The sequence below is a fragment of the Magnolia sinica genome, chromosome 5 (assembly GCF_029962835.1).
Source record: "Magnolia sinica isolate HGM2019 chromosome 5, MsV1, whole genome shotgun sequence".
Classification (NCBI taxonomy): Eukaryota; Viridiplantae; Streptophyta; class Magnoliopsida; order Magnoliales; family Magnoliaceae; genus Magnolia; species Magnolia sinica.
This window is the reverse complement of record NC_080577.1, coordinates 12,873,622-12,898,001: the sequence shown is the minus strand read 5'-3', so window position 1 is coordinate 12,898,001 and position 24,380 is coordinate 12,873,622. Positions and strand designations below refer to the sequence as shown.

Below are 24,380 nucleotides of genomic sequence, written 5' to 3'. Positions count from 1 at the left end.
TCATCATTAACGCAGCACTCATCGTCTCAATAATCAGGAACATCAACGTGTTGTATGAACATATAAGACAATCAAAATAAAGGGGAGATTTACAAATACATTTTAGGAATTCAGCACCATGCAGCTTTTAATGTTGGGAACGAGAGTCCAGATCCTCTGTTATCTGGTCAACGGAGATTTCCTGCTACCCTAATGGTTTGGTGTCCGAAGCTTTATTTTATTATTATTATTATTATTATTTTTAAAAGTGAGTAGTGATGTAGACCAATGAGGATTAGGGTAACAGGAAATCCCTGTTGACCAGATAACAGAGGATCCCAACTCTGGGAACAAAAGTACATTTGGGCTTATGAATAACAAGATATCTAGACTCGAGCTAGATTTCTTGGCCAGTCAGTCAGTTAATAGGTTAGGCTTGGGCTAGCTAGGAAGTTGATTGTCCACTGACCAAATCACCAAGATGTCTTTGGTGGCCACCTGATGTGGTGGAGTTTGGTTGGCTACAGAAACTAATGTTGGATACGTGGCCCAATTGAGTACATATTCAACGGAACGAATTTTAAGTATGCTTTGTGTATGCCCCATCTATGATAGAAAGACGTGGCTCAATTAAATCCCGTCATGCCAGGTCATTGGGGATATCCTCACCAAGCAATCCACATCTTGCTAACCCCAATCTGGGCTAATACCTGCCTGCTGCCGGCTTTGAACTGTTGACATGCAATGATGAATTTCAGGGAAGGTAAATGCCACGGTTTGTAGTCGTCGGCTTGCCCCTTTTTCTGGCACGGTATTAGTTTTGCACCGCTAACAAAATGGCGGTGACTCGTGAGCATACATCCGTCTAGACCATCCCATTTGGCACTCAATTTACGAGCCATAATTCCTGATTAAGCAAACACCTAGAAATGATAATGATGGGTTCGAGTGCCCCAGTGGGGTGTGTGTGTGTGTGAGAGAGAGAGAGAGAGAGAGAGAGAGAGAGAGAGAGATGCCAATGTCAAAACTCCAAAAATGAAAATAATCTACTGACATCTACTCTGTCATTGCGAGGCTGAGAATCCACTTCACTCAAAAGATCGATCTGTCAAAACTCCAAAAATGAAAATAATCTACTGACATCTACTCTGTCATTGAGAGGCTGAGAATCCACTTCACTCAAAAGATCGATCTCTAGGTGACCTGTTGACACCATCATGGTTTGGCCCAAGCTAGGATTTGTTCTCTGGCTTTGGAATTCTTGGTAACCACTTCTACTGGATCTAAGCTTCAAATAATCACTGGAAAAACTTGAATTCGGAATAGGATCTCGGATATCACTGTCCTTGGAGCATGCTAACTACAGCAGACATGGCTGGCCTAAGTACAGGAGATGCATTGGTGCATAAGAGTGCCACATTGATCATCGCAATTGCCTCTTTCTTGTTGAACTCCAACCCCAACTTTGGATCGACAAGCGCCATTAAACTTCCTCTCTCTTGCAGACCATATGCCTGCAATATCCACAGTAGAATACAAAGTCTTACCATTTACAGTGAAGATCTGCCTTTATCCCACTATATCATACAAAAAGATGCAGTTTGCAATTTATACCACAGTTCTAAAACTCACTGATTTGACCTGAAACTCAGCATGTAAACTCAACTCATGACCTGGAAATACTCGCCGAGTCGACTAGAAGGCTCGGTCAACTCAATGCAACTATCCAAGACTCGGATGAGAAACTTGGTGTCGTTTTATTAAAAAGAAAACAAGAGGGAGGTAAAATTTGAACCCTGAACCTTTACTAAAGATAAAGTGCTCTTAAACAGAAAGGTTTTTCTGCAATGTTATTTAGTTTTCTATTTTATAATACTTATAAAATTATATGACTATTAACCATAGTTAATATTTTAATTATATATAATTACATATCGAGTTGAGTTGGGTCGAGCCTTGGAGTTAACCCGGCCCAGCTGAGCATTGAATCGAGTCAAGTTTTCGGGTTTTTGAAGTATGATTGATACACTGCCAAATTGCCATTGGCTGGGGTCCCTAGCCAACAAGGTGCAATTTGCAAGGGCACCCAAAAAGTGGAACTGATAGTTTTTCCACCTCAAATCACATGTGTAGGGGGAAATGCTGAACATATATCTCACTTGCATTTTGGCACGAGCCTATAACATTGGCTTTGGGAAAACGAAACTTCCAAGCGTTGAATGGAGATCTAAATTACCCAATCCACTAAATGAATGTGATTCCCCTCTGGCCTGAAATTTGTGATGCTCTTCCCACTGATGATTTCCAAAGCAACGACACCAAAGCTGTAAACGTCGGCTTTCTGAGTCAGGTAACCATGCATTGCATATTCTGGTGCCATATAGCCCCTGCAAAAACAGATCATTGTGAATTTTATTTTTCTTGATGAGGTAATGATAGTCTCACATGCTTGGGTTAAATACAGTACTGCTGTGGAGACGGCCAACTAATTTTCAGCAGGCGCATCCATACAAGTGATAAGGACCAGTTGGATGTATGCAACCATTTCCAAGTGAATCAATCAGAAAATGCAAATGGCAGAAAACACAGATGGAGCCATGTGGGGACTATTGAACCCTCATTTACAGGTTCGACCAAATACTCTTGGTTCAGTATTTTGAGGACTAGACGACATGAGGATGGGACAATCCACAGACCGAGGGAAATCCAAACAGGGCCAAAAGCAATAATGCTAAGGTTTTATGCCCATGCTGTAAAGAGTAATGATTCTTTCCGAGAAAGAACTAGGAACCTTATTTTTTGGGGAGGGGGTAAATGCTGGACTGCACAATAAAAGGGAAAAAAAAAGAGGAGTCTCGATACTAAAAAAACTAAATGCACTAGGACTTCATTAACTTCAGTGGAGATGCAGGCATGCAGCAAAATACACCATTATGATGTCATGGTGATGTTCCTAAAGCCCCATAAATGCCTCCATTTCTCCTCTTTTTCCCTCTTATAAACATCAATTAACTAATGTGGATATCTTTTGATGCTGTCACTTGTTAGCTCCTATTCCTATTTCTCTTCACATATATGGTCCTGTGGGGCCGACTTCTAGGCTATCTATTTGGGTTGCATCAAGTGGGCCCTTAGATAATGAATCCAACGGTGTTGATCATTAATGAATGGCATGCACAGTTAAGTATATCCTGGGAGAACCAGCTCCCGAACCATGTGCATCATTCACCATTAAATCTGTACTTATATAAATACTTATTGTGTGATTTCAGACACCATCTCATGTTCTGGTTAGTGCTGGTATTGATGTGATTTTGGCTGTCAGTGGCAACACTGAGATGTCACAAGTCAAACAAGTGATGCAAACTTCTATCTCATTTTTGTTGATCTATTCAATTTATGTGGTTGACTTGCCTCAATCTGTTCCCCATTTTAGATTGAAACTTGTAGCTACTATGCCTAGGAGAAATTCTTGACAGGCAAATGGCATTCACCAATTTCCCAGAGTGCTGGTTCAAAAGATAAAACTAAGAAACGTATTGAGTTTTATGTCTGAATACGTAGACGAATACTATCACTAAGAGTATGAAGGTATGGTTTCCATTTCATAACAAGGAGGAAAATTTTGCGTGATGACTCAGTTCCAGCTACTCGAGTGCTAATATGGGTCTTCTCCTCTTCACGAAGCCTTGCCAGACCAAAGTCAGATATCTTTGGTATAACATCCCGATCAAGCAGGACATTGGTGGCTTTGATGTCTCTATAAACAATTTTCAGCGTCGATTCTTCATGGAGGTAAGCCAGACCTCTTGCTATACCAATACAAATCTTGTGCCATGTTGGCCAATCAAGTTGCAATTGATATTCTGTTGGGCCTACAAAACATCCGGTTAAGAAAAAAATGAGTCATATTACTTCCTGTTGCATCCGTACGGCACACACATATTGATACGAAAACAAACGAGCTCACCAAACAGAGCACGAGCAAGGCTATTATTTTCCATGTACTCATAAACTAACAATAGTTGATCTCCCTCGATACAACATCCATTAAGTTTTACAAGATTTGGGTGTTGCAAAGCAAGCAGATATCATTCCTATTTCATTCACAAATTCACGGCTTCCTTGCTTTGATTTGGATGAAAGCTGTTTCACTGCAATTGAAGTACCATCTGATAATAGACCCTGCAATATAGTATTGTAAGAAGTTTTATTACCTTTTTCTTGAAATATGTTTGTCTCAAAGGTAATTTTATATCAGGATAAACAGTGATTCTGTACTATACCTTGTAAACAGAACCGAAACCACCTCCCCCAATCTTGTTTGAAATGTGAAAGTTTCCTGTGGCAGCTCTAATCTGTCTTAAGGTAAAAAAACCAATTTGTAGTTCTAAATCTCTGAGATCTGTCCACCAGACAAATTTAGACATGAATGTCTAAAGAAGTTGATAAATTCCATATCTTTTAGTGCAGTCTATATGTTAAACAGGCTCACATACCTTGTATAGTTCGTTTCCATAGGTAGAAGATTCTAATTTTATTATTTTCCTTGTATAAATGACTGTAATCTTTATATATTCAACCCCTTTGGGGTGTCTCAAATACAGAAAAGCTTTCAACTCCTCTCGGTTTTCATGGTATCAGAGCTTCACTGATCCGAAACCGGCACCGCCTATCAGATCCGACCATCCCTGCTGCATCCGGCCACCTCTGCGTCGTCCGGCCACCCCTACTGTGTCGTCTGACCACCCCTGCTGCGTCGTCCGGCTACCCTTCTGCTCGTCCAGCGGCCCTGCATCGTCCGACCCCTCTACTTGTCCAATGGCCCTGCGTCGTCCGACCCCTCTGCTTGTCTGGCCCAACTGCTCGTCCAGCGCCCCTCTACTCTCCAATCTTTGTTCCAAATCTGTTGCTGTTCCAGATCTGCTCATCCGGCCTCTGTTCTAGATCTGCTTGTTCAGCCTCTGTTCCAGATCTGTTTTTATTTCGCCATATCCAGATCTGTTGTTATTTCGCCAGATTTAGCGGCCCTGTTGTTATTCTAGATCCCGATCCAGATCTGTTATTATTTTGCTAGATCCAGCGCCCCTGTTGTTATTCCAGATCCCGATCCAGATCTGTTGTTATTCCGCCAGATCAAGAGCCCCTGTTGCTGTTGTTATTCCGTTAGATCTAGAAACTGTAATCCCTTAGATATCTTCTGTTGTATAGTACATCTAACACCTTCTTCTGCTTTCAATTACTTTAGATCAATGGACAAGAACTCATCCCGTACAGAGGCCCCACGTTGTAGTTTTAATGGTACCAACTATTCTGTATGGGCCATCCATTTTCAGAACTTCCTCAAGGGTTGTGGTTTGCGGGGACTCATTGATGGATCTGTTCCTATGCCCACTTCCATAAATGTCGACAAATTAGCTGATTGAGAAATGAACAATGGGCGGATTATTAACTGGATTCTCGATTCGGTTGATCGGTCCATTGTTGTTGGCCTCACACCTCATCGCACTGCTAAGACAATGTGGGAGTTCCAGACAATTTATCAACAGAGTAATGCGGCCCAGTTATACCGCCTGGAACAGGATCTCGTTAACTTACTCTGGGTGACGACAATATTCAATCATTTTACTCCAAAATTGTCACAATTTGGACAGGGATGGCTATGATGGATCCCACATTTGCTCATGACTTTAAGATATTCCAATCTATGCGCGATAGTGTGCAAGTTCAACAATTTCTTATGAAGCTGCGTCCGAAATTTGAGTATTGTCGGGCTGCTCTCTTGAACCATAAGTCCTCCTCCTTCCTTGAATTCGGTTATTAATGATTTATTGGCTGAGGAACAATGACTGAAAGTTCTCTCTCTCCCTTCCTTAACTCCAGGATCATTTGATATGGTGCTTGCTGTGTCTACCACTACACCAACACATGGTTCCACTCATTTCACTTGTCGCGGCTGCAACAAGGTGGGCCATGTTGTCGCTCAATGCAAAGAATGGTGTGCTTATTGTCAACGGACTGGTTATGGTATTTAGGACTGCCATACACATGCCTATGCATCTTCTTTCGGCCATAGATGTGGTGGTCATGGTTGTGCTCTTTCTGCTACTATTATCACTATTTCTTCCGAGCCGTCTGTTAGTGATTCTGCATTTACTATTTCTACTGAAGGTCTTTTATCACCTTTGACTCCTGCGATGCTCCAGCAAATCGTTCAGGCCCTTTCTGCGGCCAGTATGTTAGGTATATCCTTATCTTCTATATGGTTCTTTGATACGGGTGCTTCCAATCATATGACTAGTGCTGTATCTCATCTTCGTGACATTTGTCCCTACACTGAAAATCAGGCTATTTCTACTGCTGATGACACTAAACTACCTATTCAGTCCGTTGGATCATTGACTTTCTCTCCTTCTGCTCATCGCCAATTCACCCTTCATGATGTGTTTCATGTCCCTAACATCTCTTCTAATTTAATTTTAGTTGGTCAACTCACATCCAATAATTGCTTAGTCATATTTCTTCTCGACTGTTGTTTTGTGCAGGATCTGGCAACGGGGAAGGTACTTGGGATGGGTAGGCGGCATGGTCATCTGTACGTGTTGGACTTTGATCCATCTGTCACTCCTGCTTATTGTTTCTTTTCTCCATCTTCATTAGATATTTATTCGGCAAATAAACTATGGAAACTGTGGCACTTTCGTCTAGGTCATCTACATTTTGATCGGTTAATTCAGTTATTTTCTTCTGGCATGTTAGCGAACTTTTCTCTTAATAAGAAATCTTTAGATTATTCTTGTTCATCTTATTGTCTTTCAAAAAGTAAGTGTATTCTTTTTTCTCTAAGTATTACAAAATCATCTTGTATGTTTGAACTAGTGTATACAGATGTCTAGGGTCCTTCACCTATTATGTCTCTCTCTGGATTACGATACTATGTTATATTCATTGATGATTTCACACATTACACCTGAATTTACTTTTTGCACTCGAAGTCACAGGTTTTTGAAAAATTTAAGATATTTCACTCTATGGTGAAGACTCAATTTCTGGTTCCAGTTCAAATTCTCCGCTCTGACTCAGGGGGGGAATATCTCTCAAACGATTTTCGTACATTTCTTCAGGGTTATGGGACTATTCATCAGACCACCTGTTCTGATACTCCACAACAGAACAGGATAGCTGAACAAAAAATCGTCATATTGTTGAAACTGCCAACACCCTGATGATAACTATGAGTGTTCCTCATTTTTTCTGAGCGGAAGCAATGCTACATTCAGTCTACTTGATTAACCAGATGCCAACCAACGTTCTAAATAGTAAATCTCCATACTTTGTTCTCAACGGCTTACCTCCTGCATATTCCACATTTCGTGTTTTTGGTTATGTCTGTTATGTTCACCTGGCTTCACGTGAGCGTAGCAAACTATCTCCAAAATTGATCAAATGTATGTACTTGGGATTTGGAGAAACTCAGAAGGGTTTTCGATGTTATGATCCGGTTTCTCGTCGTGTTCGGGTTTCACGACATGTTGTTTTTCTTGAACATATTGTCTTTCATTCATCTCTTCCTCCTCCGCACACCCCAAAATCTCATGGGGTAAGTACCTTTCCTGATATTCCTTTTGCCCCGAGTAGTCTCCCTCATCCGTTGTAGGTTTACTCGCGTCAACCACGTATAGCTCCACCACTTATTACTCAACTCGAACCTACTGTACCTGTTGCAGATCCTGAACCTACCTCGATACGTCGTTTCGATCGTGTACATTGAACACCTGATCGCTTGATATGCTCTATGTCTGCCATGAATGCTACTTTGGAAACTGTTTCTATTCCTACTTCATACTCTCAAGCATCCACTCATGATTGTTAGAAGAAGGCTATGGCAGAAGAACTTGTGGCATTGGATGATAATCATACGTGGGACATTGTCACTCGACCTACTGACTAATAGCTAATTAGTAGCAAATGGATTTATTCTATCAAACTCAAGTCTGATGGCTCATTGGATCGATAAAAGGCTCGACTTGTCGCTAAGGGATACAAACAGGAATACAGAATTGATTACGATAAGACATTTGCTCCCGTGGCCAAGATGAAAACTTTCGTACTCTTCTGACAATATCTTCCGTCCGCTCTTAGCCACTTGCTTAAATAGATGTGAAAAATGCTTTTCTTCATAAAGACTTCTAAGAAACAGTATATTTGAAATCTCCTCCTGGCTCCTTAATCCCTGACAATAAAGTATGTCGCCTAGAGAAAGCCTTGTATGGCCTTAAACAGGCACCTTGGGCATGGTTCCAACGCTTTCACGATGTTGTTACAGGTGTTGGCTTTACTCAAAGTAGTCATGACCCATCCTTATTTTTGCGCACCACTGATCACAGAATTGTCATTGTTCTCATCTATGGTGATGACCTATTTCTGACTGGTAGTGATGCTACTAACATTTCAACTTTAAAGAAAGTTCTGCAATCCTCCTTCAAGATGAAAGATCTCGGCCATCTCACATACTTTCTTGGGCTTGAAATTTCACATTATAAACGTGGGATCCTGATTAGCCAGCGTAAATATATCAAGGATCTTCTCGCATTGGCATCATTGACGGATCAGAAGACAGTTCAGACTCCCTTAGAACTTAACATTTAATATGGCCGTAACGATGATGATTTACTTGCACAGCCCGACTTATACCGCCATTTGGTTGGGAGTCTGGTTTACTTAACTACGACTCGCCTTGATATTGCCTACACTGTCCAAGTCGTCAGTTAGTTTGTTTTTGCTCTTCGGATTCTTCATATGACTGCAGTGTTGCACATCTTACAGTACCTACGTGGAACTCTAGATCGATCACTATTCATCTCCTTCACGGCAACTCTGGACCTTCGTGGTTATTCGGTTGCTGATTGGGCCGGTTGCGCTCTCACACGAAGATCTACCACTGGCTACTATATTTTTCTCGACACTTCTCTCATCTCTTGGAAGTGTAAGAAGTAGACCACTGTTTCCAAATCAAGCACAAAAGTCGAGTATTGGGCGATGTCCGCTGCGTGTAGTGAGCTTGTTTGGTTACGAGGACTTCTTTTCGACTTGGGCGTTCCTCTGCAGAATTCTACTTCACTCGATGTTGATAATCTAAGTGTTATTCAGATTGTCTCTAATCCGGTTTTTCATGAACGGACGAAACATATTGAAGTTGACTGTCACTTTATCCGCGAGAAATTTCAGTCTGGGCTTATTTCTCTTCCACATGTTGCATCACATGATCAGATTGCCAACATTCTCACCAAGTCCCTCATTTCTAGTTGGCAAACTATTATTTGTCGATGACCAGCATTAGTTTGAGGGGGGATGTTAGATAGGCTCACATACCTTGTATAGTCAGTATACCTTTTATAGTTCGTTTTCATAAGTAAAATATTCTGATTTTATTATTTTCCTTGTATAGATGACTGTAATCTCTATATATTTAACCCCTTTGGGTTGTCTCAAATACAAAAAAGCTTTCAGCTCTTCTCAATTTTCACTATGCATGATTTTTCACACAATGGGCTACAAGCAAGCTCTTCTGAGCGTGAGACCAGAAGCATGAATGAAAAATAGGATTAATTAGAAAGCAAAAGAAATGCTTAAAACCTTGGGAAATAAATATAAATACTTTAGAGAAAAAATTTCGTCATGCAGTATTAATGTCATATATTAATAGACCTAATAATGACATGTTTATACTATTCATTATTAGGTAAAAAAACAGCATCCAAATTTCCATGAATGATTGACACTTCCAAAGAATGCCAAAAAGCCTAGCTTTTGTAGATTGTCGGTAGCTGATCTTAACCTTCATTTCCCATCACAATGGGCATTTAAGAAATAACAAAGCATATATATCACGATCGTTCTGAGCTACATGATGGATTGTCAAAATTGATTTATCTGTTTATTTCATGAAAAGAAAAAAAGAGTGGAAATTAACTTAGAAGGGAATGAATATCATTTTCTCAACATGGCCAATATTTTTTTAACACAATTTTCAAAATAAGGAATATTAAAGGTTTGATGCACATGTTAACTCTTTCTTAAAGTACAGTGCGTGCGCGCACACACACACACACCCCATCATCATCATAGCCTTGTCCTAACTATTTTTGGTCTGAACACATGCATATATAGGGTATTAAATATGATGGAGGTATTTAACCAACATGATCAGTTAATGAAGAATATTTTCCTTACATAAAGCACCCACTTAAGCAGTTCCTTCAACATTTGAGTTGGTTTGTGTGTGTGTGAGATAAAGCTCGAACCTGACACCTACATCCGAGTGTATGCATGTGCTAATGCACATGTGGAGACAAGAATATAGGAGTACAGGAAAGCAAAATACTGTGTGCTAAAATACACTTTAATAAAATAGCTGGAACAAGGTTATGACGATGATGGTGCTGATGATTTGATATGGGCTTAAACATAAGATTTGAGCATATCAACATGGCATCAAGTTTAAGTTGAATATTCCAAAGCTTGATATGAAAATTGCCTACTTCTTGAGGCATTTATGGTTAATACTAATAAAAGCATAGCCAAGCATCAAAAGCAGTGCGTTAGGAATGGTCAATTTTATTTTATTTTTCCTGCTATAATTTCATGCATTTGATTAGTTCCCACCTTTGTCCTTTGTCGTTTTGCATCTTAGGAAGCCTTTCCTCCAGAGTAATGTCAACGTGCGGGATGGGAACTCCACATGGGAACGTACTGACGAGGGTGGAGGGACACTGACACCATAAATAGGCCGGGCATGATTTCCCGGTTCCGGAACCGGACCTGATTTTCCTGGTTCCCCATGGGAGAATAATATTTTAGAGAGGCATATTTTTGCTGCTCTCGAGATTCAAATATAGGATCTTCCGCTTTGATACCATGTCAAACAGAAAACCTTTTGGCTTCACTGTTTTCAAGGAAAACAAAAAACAACAAAGAAAGAAATAATACTGAAGCTACAATGCCGACTACAACGCTGGTAGAGATCTCCTTGCCACTTTTTGGAGGTGTGAATTCTGCACAAAGAACAATATCAAACAATGAATGAAAGAAAAAAAGCAGACCAATGCAAACATTCAGTCAATAATATAGTGATACATCAACGCTGATTTACTGAAAAATGTAGCATATATGAAAGCTCAGAAAGCCCTCCAAACTTTATCAAACGAATTAACAGTACTAAAATCACTTCTTCTACAAATCTGACTGTACCCTTCTCAAAAGCATTTTATATTTTATGTTTAAGAAGCCAAAAAATGTCGTGTATAAATTCTGCTGACATTCCTTCTCCCAACATGGTGATCCATAGTCCCAGACCATTCATCTAGTAGGCCCATTGTGAACTGGCCATGTGAGAAAACCCCATTTATCAAAGATACTTGCCACCCAGAAGAAACGATGAGATATGGATAATTGTTTCTAACTTCCCACATATGGATGGTGAAGATCTCTAATCAACAGATTTTTGCCACAGAGAAAATCCACAGTTGGAACCAACTAGATGCATGATATGAATAACCACATGGCGAGGCACAACAGGTGAGCAACAATGGGAGAGCAGAAAGGGTGAACAGAGCTACCTCTATTACACATTAGTCCAATGCTCCAATATAAATTTTTTTAATCAAACACAATTGAAATCAGCCAAGCAATAGACCCTCCAGTTAAAATCAGACAAGATAAGAAACCACTTATGCAAACACTGCCACTTCAAGACTTTTTCTAAGCCGAGAATAGTCCTTAGGATCTATTTACCTGAACTACAAAGATAACGAGAACAAACACTTGTACAAAACACGCATCATACCAGGGTCCACAGAAATTGCTGAAATGAGAGGGCCATAGGTTCCTTGCTCTGGGACAATTTGTGTCCCTTTCCCCACCCAACAGAAACGGATCTCCAAAGTGTTATTAGTCACAGGAACAGTAGTAAAATTCTTCACAACTGCTTGACCAGAACCACCAGCTTCATCTTTGATATTGAAATCCTTCGATACCAGTTCTCCATGCAATAAACTAATTCAGTTACACATGACTCGTGTAAATTAACTGAAAAGTGTCTCTGCAAGGTGATTGACTACCAGAATGTAAACATCAAATATGCGCTTTCCAAGGCTGCTATATCTTCTGTCATCTGTGAAGATTATCTCTGCAAAGTGGAGCTTTATAGTGTAGTTCCCATTTAGAAGACAGAGCCCATAATAAGTGAGGGAAATGGGAGAAAGCCGTGCCTTAGTGTACAACTCAGAATTAGGCATAGAGAGCATGGACTTATTTTCTGCTATGTAGCTGTCTATAGGTCTGTCATCATTAACAAAGTTTCCAGTGCTACAAAGTGCCCAGTTTCTTCCATCGCTTAAAACAAAGATCCGAAGTGCCGGACAGTTCTCGATCGGCTTCATATGTGGTGTTCTTGTTTATAGTTACTCGATCTCCACCACAATTTATATACAAAGAATAATGATCTGCCATATAAAGCTGCAAGTGATTAGTGTTGTAGGATAAGATCAAGGAAATATCAAGGAAAAGGCAAATTCGAGCTAACCTAATTCAGACAGTTACTTCCATGCCTCATCTTTGTTTTCGTTTTTCTTTTCCACTACCTCGATGGTTTTTGTACCTTTGCCTTTTTCAATCAAAACAATTCACCACAAAAATAAAAAATAAAAAATCTAACTTTAGATAAACTTCCAAATTGACCTTATCAGACCCTGGTTTGACACAAAGTTATCCTTTCTTAAAGTTTCTTTTCTAGGTGTCTTCTATGCAAAATATAAGTTTTACACCACAGGGAAATACTGAGGATTGAAGGCCCTCCTTGAAAACTTTTTGGCGGCCACAGAAGTTATAGGCCTTATAAATAAGTTGGATGGTAAATAAACATCACAGCAGACCTAAGAAAGTTTCAACAGGGAATGTCATCGGCCCTATTATTTTCTGTAATGTGGTCCACTTGAACTTTGTATTCTGTCTCTTTTATAGGGTTGTGCCCTAAAATGATGGTGGCAAAAACGGATGGACAAAATGGATAAAACACGTGGATTATGATGGCCCCACAGAGCTTGGGCTATACAGTGCCACCCCCACAGAGATTGTTTACAATGAGAAGCTTTTGGTTGGAGATTGCAAAATCATTTTTAAAGCAGACTACGCAATCCCATGATGAAAGTCGTCATGTAGGACTCTACCGGAAATTTCTCGCGAAGGCCGAATCTGGTAGTGGTAGATATTCCTACAACAACTTCCAATGAAGTGCACGTGTGATGCATGCGAAGATGTTCTGTGCACACGTTTGTAAGATACAGGCCATTGGTCAGGTGAGGCTACCGCCAACATGCCATGGCCTGAAAATCATACAAGTCCATGCATCAGGTAGCCTACACTTTTAGGATGAAATGAACAATTAGAATGAAAGATGATCAGCGGCCTATATTTGACGTTCATGTGTGGTCCACCGACGACCTTGTTAATTTTTGGAACTGGACATGTTCATGGTAGCCCCCCACCTAGCTAATGAGTGGTTTGGATCCCACACATTTGCACCATATCAGCACGTGTGATGCGAGGTTATGGTAACCGTTCAGTTCAAAGCAACGGAGCCAATTAGGAAAGGGTTGAAATAATCCCATCGACGCTTTTATTTGTTGCATTTCCACCGCACAAGGTCAGATTTGTCAAATAAGCGGTTTGGATTATTGGAACATGACCGAAATTCAAAGGGAGAGCGGATTGCATGTGTCCCCGGCGCATAGGTGTATCTGTGCCTGTGGCTGTGTGGGGCCCACAGAAATGTTCGTCACAAATCCATTCCGTTCATCTGTTTTTAAAGACAACAATAGGATAGGAGTCTAAAAATAGGTATATCCAAAACTCATTTGGACCATACCACATGAAACAGTGGGGATTGAACATCTGGATGTGACAGAAGTTTTATATCAGGATGATATTTTTTTCCTACAGTTTATCTGATTAGTAATAACCATATGAACAGTTTGGATGGCAGATAAAAACTATGCTCAACTCCAGAAATGTTTCAACGGTGGACGTTTCCTTTCCCAATTTCTCATTTTTTGTGGACCACCTGAGTTTTGGATCTGCCTGATTTTACTATAAATACCATATTATAGTATTTAAAAAAATATGGACGGAGTGGATTTGTCATGGACATCTATGTAGGCCCACTTAACCGCGCACACGTATATCTCTGTGCCCGAGGCACATACAATCCGCTCTCATTCAAAGGCTACCTCGTGGTGTTTACACGGCATACCGTACACATCCATACACACATCCGCAGTTTGCTCGTTTTCTATCTACTTGAGTTAGGTTTTGGAATCTTGGACCGTTCATCTGTTAGACATTACGATGGACGGTCCATCATTGAAAACTGCAGTGATTACACGATCCTATCCATCAGACTCGCAGCCTTGGAATTGAAAAAGTAACATGAACAGTCAACTTCGGCAGTGATGAAGTGAGCAAAAGTAGTGGCTAAGATTGTTTGATTGATGCTGTTATTGAACTATAGGCCATCTGTGCTATGGTCTCATAGATGGGCGGTTCTGATCTACCTTCCCCTCTGCCAATTATAATATGGAAGGTAGGGCATTGAATCATGCGGTTTGCGATACACACGGGCCACACGTATCCTTTCCACACGCATCTTTACAGGCAGCACACGTGTCGACTTAGAGTTTGTGGAACATCTGAGCAGTGCATGAGGTGGAATCCATCATTGGGATGAATATACCTACACACCAAGTTGGCCCACTCCTCAGATGGGCCACACTTATATGAAAAGAATGGATAGCTTATATATGAAGCTTGCCAACGGTGCAGATTCAGCTTACGTAGGTGACTAGCATGACGAACAGACGGTCCAGCTGTCCGCATATGATCATCTTCACGGTGGGTCCCATTTTATGCTCTTCTATTATTCTATTATTCATTTTCACGCCCACATCGTTGGATGGTCCCTTTTCTTTATTTAAATGGCACTGGACTGTCTGTGGTTTGAATGCATTCCTCCATGCAGGGAGACACCTACTCCATGCCTTGACAAACAAGGATAAATGAAAAATCCATGGGTTGAATTTTCAAAAAGATTTTTTTAAATCCGGGTGGGCCCCACACGTTGGTCCTTTTGCTTAGGTGTAGCTAGACTTTTAGAGAGAAAGGATGACTAAAAATCATGATCGTTGATAGGATGGACAAAATCAATATTCTAATTAGGCCAAGACCAGATACTTCAGAGTTTCCTATTAAAACACTACTGCTAGCTTTAACAAATAAATCATGTAAATATTAATTTTTAAAAATGAAAAACCATTTTAATAATCTTTTTCTAATAGATATAAAATGAAAGTATGTGGGTAAGAGTGGGCCTTCAATCAGATCAGAAATTATTTGGTCTTATACTCATCTCCTCGGGAGATTCATCCACTAGTGATTACGCACACGTAAACCCCACAAGTGTATATCCTACCTTGATGTGTTATATATCCACTTTGCAATTCATTTTTTCAGCTCATTTTATATTGTTCTACTAAAAATTAAGTAGATCCAAATCTCAAATGAACTATGTTAAAGGAAACTGTGTGATTGAATGGGCACCATTAAATACTACCCAGGGCCAACCACACCTGGATGGAGGAACACTACAAAGATAAGCTTTGGACACGGATTTCCTGCGAAAGCCTTTTGCAGGAAGTTCCTCCCCTAAGGCCATGATCAAAGACTCAAGTGGGCATCAATAAAGGAAAAGGTGGGTAAGTAAATTCCCACCGTTGAAACCTCCCTGGGTCGGTAATGTATAAATGTCAACCATACCGTTCATAACATCATTACCATGGGATGAACTGAGAAAACAAAAACAAATATTAGCATGATTCAAAACTTATATGGCCCCACAAATATTTCAACTGTGGATGTTCAATCCTCAACTTTTCGGCTCACCTGAGTTTTGGATCCGGCTCGTTTCTGGTCCTATATACTAAAAAGAGCTTTAAAAACGGATGGGTAGAGTGGATTTCTAACAAATATCACAGTGGGCTCCACCTAGGTCAAAAAGTTTTTAATATTCATTCACTACTTTTTTCAGTGGTGTGGTCCACTGGAGATTTAGAACTTTCTAAGTTTTGAGATACCTCCATGAGCTGAAAATTTGGATGAGAGGCATAGATATACAAAACATTCGTCGAGGCAGGATACATACGGTAGGGCTAGCAGGACCTAATTGGTTCCCGTGTGGATAAAACAAAATCACCGTGGTGACTGCTCGCTGGCATCAAAGCTCTGTCAGCTCAAAATCGGATTGCGTACTGAGTTACTCAGTACGATAAGAGTTACACAGTACGACTCTTATCGTACTGAGTAAACTCAGTTGGGCCCACCGTGAATGTACGTGGATTATTCACGCTGTCCATCCGTTTTTTCAAATCATTTAAGGGGCTGAGACAAAAATTGAAGCATATCCAAAGCTTCAAGTGGATCACACCACAGGAAACAGTGGGAGTAATGATTTCCACTGTTGAAACCTTGCTAGGCCCCACAGTGATGTTTATTTATCATCCAACCTGTTCATAGGATTAAAAAAACATGGATGAAAGGAACACACTAATATAAGCTTGATCCAAAACTTTTGTGGCCCTCAAGAAATTTTCAACAGTAGATGTTCAATTCACACTGTTTCCGTGGTGTGGTCCGTTTAATATTTGAATATACTTCATTTTTGGATTCAGGCCCTAAAATTATCTAATAAAATATATGGAAGGAGTGGATAAAATATATAAATCTCAGTGGACCCCACAGAATTTACTCACTACGCTTAGGGCCTGTTTGGCCAGACCGATCCCACGGTATTAGGAGGGATGGGATCGCAATATCCTAGGATATGAATGACGAGCCAAACAGACCCAGTGAACTTGTCCTAGGACATAAGCAATCCCATTGTTCTTAAAACAATCCACTGGCATCACCATCATTATCTTAAAATTGATCCCATCCCTTGGTTGGATGGATTGGAAAGTAAAATCCTGGGATATGCTGAGTGTGCCAAACACACCCAGTGAACTTGTCCCGGGATATATCAATCCCATGGATCTTAAACCAATCCACTGACCCCACTATCACTACGTTAAAATCCATCCCATCCCTCCTAATCTCATGGGATTCACCCGGCCAAACAAGCCCTTGGTGTAACTGAGTTACTCACTATGCAATCCGCTTCCTGTCGGCTCACCATAGCGGTTATGTTTTATCCACTTAGCCCATCCATTTTTCTAAGCTCATTTTACCACATATTGACTACAGCACATGAAAACAATGTTAATTACACATCCACCATTATAAACTTTCCAAGACCTATTGTTATGGGTAAATCTGGGCCGACCGCAATAGTTGTAAACTCGGCTCGCCCAAGTAAGTGGCATTGCCAAAGCAGGTCAGAAGACAAAAACTACATGAGCCGAACTGTGGCTTGATAGCGACTTGGCTACCATGACTTGATCATAACAATCGACGTTTAGCTTCCAAGTTCTTTTGTAGAGCTTTCATATCAGCCTAGAACCTAGAAGGAGCCATTACACACTCCATCTGTTGCCTCCGACTAGACCCGTGCCGTCGAACAACCAGGACCGACCCACCAACGGGCTCAGACTGTTCAGGTGAGCTCTAGGCTTCAAGGTCGGCTCGGATGGTAACAAGGCCTACAATCATGCTAAGGAATCATTTCCAGTAACATGCGCGAAGAGAGTTGTCCGGTGCACGATTGTAAGATAACTACCAGCGCCACCATGGTGCATTAACACCTAATGGCAATAGTTGTGCTGAGAATGACGGACACAATCACTCTAACAAGGAGGTATAAATAGGGGATGTGCCAACAGGAACAGGTACGCAAAATCTCTCACCCGAAACGTATCCACACTACTTAGGCCCAGATTCCTAGCCTAACTTCGGCATCGGAGGGTCTCCTGCTCTAACCAGGGTCTCCTTTGTCCTTCTCTTGTGCAGGTTCACAGGGCTCGGCTCAAGTTCTCGGAGCTTGGCGAGGGTGAACTAGATTTTTCCATCAACATTTTAGCGCCGTCTGTGAAAAATTGAACAAAAAACTGCTTTTACTACACTAAGAGAAAATGATGAGAGGAAAGAAGAAAATGCATACGCCAATTGTTGTTGTTGATCCCGAGCCATCCATGGCGCGGAACTCAACTTCTAGAATGCAGATAGAATTTGCACCAACGAAGCCTACTCATCGATCCAGGAATCAAAGAGGTAGATACCAAGCATTACAACACCAGATGGAGATGCTTATCAATGAGGTCAGCCAGATGAGGTAGCGGATGAACAGGTAGCATCCACCTCTAGACCAGGAGGTAAATGCTCTGACTATTACAGAACCGAGCCCTGACGCATGTCTCAGAGACATTAGCACTGGCCCTGACTAACTTTTGCCAAAAATTGGAATAGAGAAGACGTGAAAGAACTCCCGAACTTGACCAAGCTCAAGAAGCAGTGGCTGAGAATAAAGATCCTTGGGAGACTCAGCTCGAAGAACTATGAGGCCAGATCGACACAATGTGTTGGACATATCAAACTCAGATTCCGACCACCGTGGACGCGATGATGGAGGAAACTGAAGCCCCGTTCACTAGCAAAATAATGAACCCGATGATGCCTCCGAGGTTTCGAATGCCTCCCATCACGCCCTACTCGGGCTCCGGGGATCCCACTGAGCACATGGAATCCTATCGTTCATGGATGGAGCTCCGGTTCTCCTTCGGACCAATCAAGTGCTAAGCATTCTCATTAACGCTTACTGGAGTCGCGCGAGGCGGGTATCGACAACTGAAGCTGAAGTCTATCAGTTCGTTCGCCGAGCTTAGTAAGGCGTTCCTCACTCAGTTCATCATGGGGAAGCAACGCAGGAAACCCTCCGCACACCTGCTCACCATCAAGTAGAAAGATGAGGAAGCCTTGAAGGACTACATTCTCCGATTCAATGGAGAAGCGATATAAGTCAACGATTGCTCAGACAAGATGGCTTTGGCTGCGATAATATCCGGGCTCAAGGAAGGAAAGTTCCTATTCTCGAAAGGGAAAAACCCTCCAACTACGATGAGAGACTTTATGAACTGAGTAGAAAAATATTCAAACGCAGAGGACTTCTTTAGCTCTCGAAAAAGGGACCCATCATGCAGGAAGCTCCTTTGGAGACAAAAAACACAAGGATGCCCCTTTCTAGTCGAACATGAGCAAAAAGAGGTTAGATGAAGATTAATCCCGCAGCTAAAGACCAAGTTGAAAACCCGAAAGCCAATTCGGCTCATATACTCCTCTTAACACATCTTTAGAGCAGATCCTCTTAGATAGCGAAGATAAGAGGCTGTTACATTAGCCGAGTTGCATGCAGACAGAAGTGGGCCGGTGAGACAAGCACAAATATTGTCACTTTCAACGCGATCATGGGCATAACACCAATGATTTTGTCAACTTGAAAGAGGAGATTGAGACCCTCATTCGTAAGGGACACTTGCGTCAGTACATAAATGAAGAGAAACAGGCTCGGAAAGACGAGCAGCCGAGCAGAGCAACGGATGATGGTACTGAGATCCAGACGATACACGGAGGACCATCTTGAGGCGGAGACTCAAACCAAGCCTAAAAAGCTAATGCTCAGAATACTGACCCCAACCACTACATCCATTTAGCTGACAAGCCAAGAAAAGAACTCCGAGTGAGTCCGTGTAGTCTCACGTTTACAGAGGATGAAGCACACAGGATTCAGCATCCTCACGATGATCGCTTGGTGGTCACAATGATGATAGCTAATCGTAAGGTGTAAAGTGGTAAACACACCGTCGACATACAACATCATCCTCGGACAACCATCTCTTAATGTCATGAGGGTGGTGGTATCCACATACCATTTGATAATGAAGTTTCCCACAACCGGAGGGATCAACTACTTCCGAGGAGATCAGAGAGAGGCTCGACGCTCTTACGTTGTAGCAATTAGAAAGGGCTCGGCAAGACAGGCCCTCACAGTCGACGTGCTCAACCTTAGAGAAGATCCTTCGGAGGGGAGTTCCTCCGCGGAGGATCTGCTGACCATTTTACTCGATGATACTGACTCGACTAGGACAGTCCAACTCAGATCGTCATTAACCATTGATTTGAAAACACAAATGTTGGAGTTTTTATGACAACATCGAGATGTCTTTGCTTGGTCCCATCAAGATATGCCCGGCATCGCTCCTGAAGCAATGGTCCACAGGTTGAATGTGGACCTTGAACACAAGCCTGTTAAGCAAAAGAGAAGAGCCTTCGAGCCAGAGAGGTATGGGGCGATCGCTAAGGAAGTGGAAAAGTTGCTCGAGGCGGACTTTTTCGAAGAAATCCACTATCCGGATTGGATTGCCAACATTGTACTTGTCAAAAAATCCAATGGGAAGTGGCGGGTCTGCATGGACTACTCCGATCTGAATAAAGTCTGCCCCAAGGATAACTTTTCCCTCCTTAGAATTGATCAGCTGGTTGACAGCATAGCTGGGCACAAGCTACTCACGTTTATAGACGCATACTCTAGCTATAACTAGATAGCAATGCATCCCTCGGACAATTAGAAGACGACGTTCGTCACGGACAAAGGGCTCTACAATTACCGAGTCATGCCCTTCCGCCTGAAGAACGCAGGGGCCACATATTAGAGATTGGTAAATAAGATGTTTGCCCGCCAGATCGCCTGAACCATGGAGGTTTATGTCAGTGACATGCTTGTAAAAAGCATCAAAGCAGTCGACTACATATCAGACCTTAGAGAAACTTTTTCTATTCTACGAAAGTATCAGAAGAGGTTGAATCCAACCAAATGTGTGTTTGGTGTGGACTCAGGAAATTTTCTTGGTTTCTAGGTCAGCCAAAGAGGTATCGAGGCAAATCCAGACAAGATCAAGGCATTCCCTGACATGAGCTCGCCTCGAACCATGAAGGAGATCCAATGCCTCACTAGAAGAGTAGTCACGCTCAGTCGGTTCGTCTTTAAAGTAACAGATAAATGTCTCCCCTTCTTCCAGCAACTGAAAGGTAACAATAAGGTAGAATGGACCTCGGATTGTGAGCAGACGTTTTAGTAACTGAAGTGGTATCTAGGGTCACCACCACTATTGTTGAAGCCCGTGAAGGGGGAACCATTGTTCCTCTACTTAGCAGTTTCAATGTCAACCGTGAGGTCGACCCTTATCATAGAATCTTAAGGGAAGCAGTACCCGGTATATTATGTCAGCAAAGTGCTGGTCCTGATGGAGACAAGATATCCAAGCGTGGAGAGGGTTGCCCTAGCTCTAGTTGTATCTGCACAACGGGTACGCCCGTACTTCCAGACACATTCAATAATCGTCCTCACTGACCATCCACTTTGGCAGGTGCTTCAAAAGCCAGAAGTATCTGGGTGTCTGACCAAGTGGGCTATACAACTTGGAGAATTCGACATCAAATATTGGTCAAGGACTGCCATCAAGGGCCAAGCGGTGGCCGACTTCATAGTGGAGTTCACCGCTCAAAATAGTGAAGTTGAGGCATCTGACTTGGATTCACTACCTTGTTCAGCATCAAACCTGATGACCCTCCATGTACCTCCACCTACCGAGGATACCAGAACGGAATCAGAGGCTGTGGACGGTTAGACCCTGTTCGTAGACGAGTCGTCAAATTCAAAGCGAGGCGGAGCAGGAGTTGTCCTAGTCGCGCTTGATTCGACAACAGTCTAGTATGCTATAAGGCTCGATTTTTGAGCCTCGCATAATGAAGTAGAGTATAGGGCTTTACTAGCTGGGCTCTGACTAGCAACTGTCTTGGGAATCCGGTTCCTCAAGGTTTGGTGCGATTCCCAGCTCGTCGTGAACCAAGTATCAGCAGATTATGAGGCTAAGGAAGCCCAAACGATAACTTATCTGAGTGAAGCACAGAGGCTTATGAGCAAGTTCCAGAAGTGCAACATCAATCAAATACCGAGGACCGATAATTCTTGCGTAGATGCTCTTACGAAATTGGCCTCGGCAACAGAAGGGAACATTCCAAAGATTTTCCCCATAGAATTCCTCAATGAGCCGAGCATCAATCACCTCGACTAGGGAATCGTTCACCCCGTGCAGACGACAACAAGCTGGGTGGATCCTATAATTGAATATCTAAAGGATGATAAGACCCCTTATGGTAAACTGGAGGCTCGATGCTTGAGACTCAGAGTAGCACGTTACGTAATTATTGGAGATACATTGTGCAAGAGAGGCTATTCCTTGCTATATCTGAGGTGTCTCCGACCAGATGAGGCAGAGTACGTGATCCAAGAGACCCATGAAGGGATTCGTGGGAACCACTCTAGTGGCTGAGCTTTGGCCCAGAAGATTATCCGCCAGGGATACTTCTAGCCAACAATACAAGAAGATTCCAGAAACTTCACCTAGAAATATGACAAATGCCAAAGGTATGCGGTCGTCTCGAGGCAACCAGCGGAGGAACTGACTCTCATGAGCGGGCCATGTCCATTTACCTAATGGAGGATTGATATCATCGGACCATTGCCCTAGGGTAAAGGACAAACTAAGTACGCAATTGTGGTCATCAATTACTTCATTAAGTGGGCCGAAGTCGAGCCTGTCGCTAAGATCACTGAGCAGAAAGTGACAGACTTCGTTTGGAAGAATATCATCTGTCGGTTCAGCATCCCCCACACCATTATATCGGACAATGGAAAGCAGTTCGACAACATTAAATTCAAGGGCATGTGTCAAGGGCTTGATATCAGAAACGCTTACTCGTCACCTCGACATCCTTGATATAATGGTGCATGGGTCTAGGAACTCCTGTTCGTGTTATGGGCTTACCGAACTACGACCCAATACGCAACCGAGGAGACCCCATTTTCCCTCTCTTATGGCGCAAAGGCAGTTGTCCTTGTCGAGATAGGATTTCCCACTACTCGAGTGCGATCCTATCAGGATGAAGAGAACTCCAAGCAGATGACAATGAATCTCGACTTACTTGAATAGCTAAGGAATACAACCGAACTACGAATCGCGGCTCAACACCAATAGGTTGCTCATTTCTACAATTCTAAGGTCAAGATGAGGCGATTCCGAAAGGGAGACCTCGTCCTTCGCCGTGTGTTTCAAAACACTATTGACCCTAGAGTAAGGTCCTTGGGACCAAATTGGGAGGGACCCTATCGAGTGGTTAGCTCGGTTAGACCTGGCTCATACCGACTTGAAGATCTGGAGGGGCGATTTATGCCACATTCCTGTAATACCGAGTACTTAAAAATCTACTATTCCTAGGCAGATTAATGTAAGGGTCGGGACTACTTGTCATGGTTGCATTTTGAATAAAAGACAGTTTTCTAAAATCGAGTTATTCTACACGATCTACATAATGCTTCCTGTGCAAGAGATATCTCGATAATGAGCTGACTACTTAAAAAATGGTCGCCTCGTCATATGAACAAGCTACAAAGGACCATTTCTCACGTGCAGAGATGGAACCCTTCGGTGAGCTAATTCTTAAATAAGAGGTCGGTTCGTCATTTGGGAATTCATGCAAGCACAATCACAATTAATGAATAAGAATCAAACAAAAATCAACTGAATGTTTTAATAGGGCACCGAAGTGCCAAAGACATCTAACTACGAAAAAAAGATAATAAAATTAATCGATGCAAGGGAGAGGGTCGACAATAAGGCTGGGGGGCTGGTCAGCAGGAACATCCTCAGCGTCATTGATAACTGGGGCATTGAGATCGAGGTCTGGGTAGAGTCCCCTAATGTCACCCAGGCAGGAGTTGTAAGTATAATAATAGATCTTATCGATATCGGCAAACCGCTCTACTGAAGACTTGAACTCCTCAACAGTGGTAGCAGCTTTTTTAACAGCCGAGGCTTCAAGCTTAGCACATTGTGCAGCCAAGGCCTCAGCAACATCAAGCTTTTCCTGCCCCAGCTCAGCCGCGAGCCGAGTGTTATCATCCTCCACTCATGTCAAATGGGTCGTTGCATTCGTCAACTCGGACTTAGTTGAGTCCAAGCAGGATTGAAACCTGTCGACCTCTCCTTAGAGCATCAACTTTGACCCTCCGTTAGTTGACCCTTCAACTTCTCCTGTTCCTCAATCGAGGCCTTTAGGAGCTCCTCTAGTTCGGCTTTCTCCCCTTATATCTGGGTTATCACCCGTAGCCTCTCCGTAATCAAGATAAACATCAGTAACGTCTTTAAAAAAAAGGAGATATAAGTCATAAATAATGTGAAGACAAAACTAACAGATCAAGAAAAGGTAAGAGCTTACCGTATAACCGACCAAGGCAAAGTCTGTGA

The 24,380-nt window shown here is 42.1% G+C and overlaps 1 pseudogene; it reads right to left on the bottom strand.

Annotated features, from left to right (window-relative positions):
- Window positions 1–1,176: 1,176 nt before the first annotated feature.
- LOC131245476 (probable LRR receptor-like serine/threonine-protein kinase At1g07650) lies at window positions 1,177–12,796 on the bottom strand (annotated as a pseudogene).
- Between the last annotated feature and the right edge of the window lie 11,584 nt (window positions 12,797–24,380).